Raw genomic sequence first — 3,641 nt, 5'->3', positions numbered from 1 at the left:
ATAAGAATTCAAGCCATTCTCCAATTGATAAATGGTTAAAGGATATGAATAGACAATTTTCAGATGAAGAAATTAAAACTATTTCTATGCATAAGAAAAGATGCTCTAAATCACTATTGATCAGAGAAATTCAACTTAAGACAATTCTGAGGTACCACTACATAACTCTCAGATTGACTAAGATGACAGGAAAAAAATAATGACAAATTTTTAGGGGATGTGGTTAAACTGGGACACTAATACATTGTTGGTGGAGTTGTGAACTCATTCAACCATTCTAGAGAGCAATTTGGAACTATGCCTAAAGGGCTAACAAACTGTAAACTCTTTGATCCAGCAGTGTTTCTACTGGCATTGTATCCCAAAGAGATCATAAAGGAGGGAAAGGGACCTGTATGTGCAAAAATGTTTGCGGCAGCCTTTTTTGTGTTGGCAAGAAACTGGAGACTGAGTGGATACCCATAAGTTGGAGAATGGTTGAATAAGTTATGGTATATGAATGTTCTGGAATATTATTTTTCTGTAAGAAATTATTATCAGGATGATTTCAGAGAGGCCTAGAAAGACTTACATGAACTGATGCTGAGTGAATGAGCAGAACCAGGCGATCACTATAGATGGTAACAACAAGATTATACGATGATCAATTCTGATGGACATGGTTCTCTTCAACAATGAGATGATTCAGGCCAGTTCCAATGGTTTTGTGTGCAAAGCCATCTGCATCCAGAAAGAGGACTGTGAGAACTGAGTGTGGACCACAGCATAGTATTTTCACTCTTTTTTTTTTTATTGTGGTTTGATTGCATTTTGTTTTCTTTCTCATCTTTTTCTTTTTTGATCTAATTTTTTTCCTTTCTTTTTTTTTTTTTTTTTGGTATAGAAGCATATTTGTGAAAATATATATAGGAGAATAGTACATGTTTAACATATATTGGATTGGGGGCAGCTAGGTGGCACAGTGGATAGAGCACCAGCCCTGAATTCAGGAGGACCCTAGTTCAAATCTAGTCTCAGACACTTAACACTTACTAGCTGTGTGACCCTAGGCAAGTCACTTGACCCCAGCCTCAAAAAATAATAATAATAATATATATTATATTATTTGCTGTATAGGGAAGGGCATGAGGGGAAGGGAGGGATAAATTTAGAACACAAGATTTTATAAGTGTGAATGTTCAAAATTATCCGTGTATATATTTTAAAAATAAAAAGCTTTAATTAAAATAAAATAAAATATTTAACTTTATTTATTTAATCTTTAATATATGGATTTAAACAATCATTTGTACAATATAGAATGATAAAAAAAGATGATTGTATCTAAATCTGCTATGTTCAATTTGCAATTCTTTTTAAAGTTATCATAAGTCTAAACCAGTGGTCTTCAAACTTTTTAAATAGGGGACCAGTTCACTGTCCCTCAGACTGTTGGAGGGCGGGACTACAGTAAAAACAAAAACTCACACTCTGTCTCTGCCCCTCAGCCCATTTGCCATAACCCGGCAGGCCGTATAAACATCCTCAGCCGGCCGCATCTTGACCGAGGGCCATAGTTTGAGAACCCCTGGAGACTCTAAAGCAAAGAGTAAAATCATCCTACAGGATATCTCCTTGGATTCCTTTTTTTACCAGGTTGATTATACACTTGGCACTATCTTCCTAGACACTGAGGAGCTGGCTTTCAGCCCAGGCAAATACTTCAAAGTAAGGGGTTGTAATTTGGTTCATCATTTGGTGTATCAAAAATTGTCCTCAAAATAGTAGGTGTTTTTAGAATTCTTATTCTCTTTAGGTGATGGGGAAATATTTCTTCCAAAGGAAAAAACATGTCTAACGACAATTGTTAAGCGGAGATGTCCTGATCTCACACCACTTCAGAGAAGCAGCACATCTAATACTCTTCATTCTAGGAAGGATTCCCAGACAATGTGGGCTAGAGATAGATGGTCTCTGAAACAATGGTAAGAAACTTTTCATAGCCATCATGGGCTGGAGAATGACTGAAGAACATGGGCAAGAGAGAAGATTGTCTTGGGGGTTCCTCTCATCTGCTGAAGAATGTAGTTGTTAAAAGTTCCCTAAAAAGGAACATAAAGGCAAAGTCTACTGCTTGGAAACAGCTTTTTTTGAACATTTGGCCATAATAGTATAAGAAAAATTAAATAAAAACTTGACTCGAACTGATAGAATATGAAACTAATGATTCATCTCTATAGCTGTAAATGCCAGATCAATACTGGGTTGAAGTAGAGTTGAGCTGAACAGATATAATAATCTCCAGTTGCTGAAGGGAAAAAGAGAGGAACCATCAGGTGGGGTCCTCAACTTTGCCAGCTCAGTCAGGTGACAGCTCTTAGCCTACTTCAATTAAAAACAAAAACAAAAACAAAAGCAAAAACAAAATATCCCCACATTTTTCTGGGAAGGAGTCCACAGATTTCACTTGACACTACAAAGTCAATTATACAAAAAAAAAAAAAAAAAAAAAAAAAAAAAGTCAGGAAGACCTAAGTTTAAATTTGTTTTCAGACTTATTTGCTATGGCTCCTACTAAATCCTTTAATCTTTCTATTTCAGTATCCTACTCTGTAAAATGGAAATAATAATAGCTGTATTTTAGGGTTGTTGTAACATTCAAATGAGATTATATTTATAAAGCTCTTATTATAGTGCTTACTACATGGTAGAAGCTATATAAATGCTAGTTATCATATACATATATGTGAAAAATATAATGTATATATGTTAGATATTAATTTTTAGGAATTCCTAAATTAAATAATCACCAAATCCTCTTCCAGCTCTAAATTTATGATACTAATTAGAACTTTCTGAAAATAGATTGACCTGTTTTAGGGAGCTTGGAATTCTGTTATTGGAGGTTTCTTGTCAGGAAAGTAAAGGATCAAGGAGATTCACTTACTTAGTTGGTTGTTGTTGTCCTTCATTGTCAAAGAGAACCAAAATGACGTCACTCTGTTGGGGTCAAGGTATAGTGTACCTGATTAGAACAATTCAAGCTTGGAAGGTCAGGCACAAATAGTTCATGGGAACATTTGGAGTGGAGTTGCCTCTAAATTTGCATACCTGACTTTCTTTGAGCTATTGCAATTCTGCTTTGTTCATAAAGCAGTGAATTGTTTGATGTGAGTATACCATACCAAAAGGTCCCTTGCCAGTGTCTTCCACGTATCACAATCAATTCCAAAGTTTTTCAGAGAGACCTTGAGAATGCTCACTTATCATAAATGATCTGGAAGATATTCATGTTTCACTTTATCTGTAAAATCTTTCCAACATTTCAATGAAAAGCTTAGAAAAGTCTAAAGCTAATATTTCAAAAGCTGTGTCACTGAGTAAAATCTCTGAGTCTCCCAAACAATAATATTACATTTGATAATTGGTTGCCTAGTAAAGGAACAAGATGAAGGCAGAAAATTACATGCTCATCACCACTCTCACCTCCTTCCCACTAACCTCCTAAGAATACACATACACATACTTCAAATATTACATCTCCTTCAAAATATTGGGAAATTTGGATTTGTGTAAAGCTGTGCCACACATAAAAGGCATGACTACTGTAATGATACTTAAAGGTTGAAATTAGTAAATTGAAATATAAATAATTGCCAACT

The sequence above is a fragment of the Sminthopsis crassicaudata genome, chromosome 3, assembly GCF_048593235.1.
Source record: "Sminthopsis crassicaudata isolate SCR6 chromosome 3, ASM4859323v1, whole genome shotgun sequence".
Taxonomy (NCBI): Eukaryota; Metazoa; Chordata; class Mammalia; order Dasyuromorphia; family Dasyuridae; genus Sminthopsis; species Sminthopsis crassicaudata.
The sequence above is the reverse complement of the archived record's forward strand: the minus strand, read 5'-3'. Positions refer to the sequence as shown.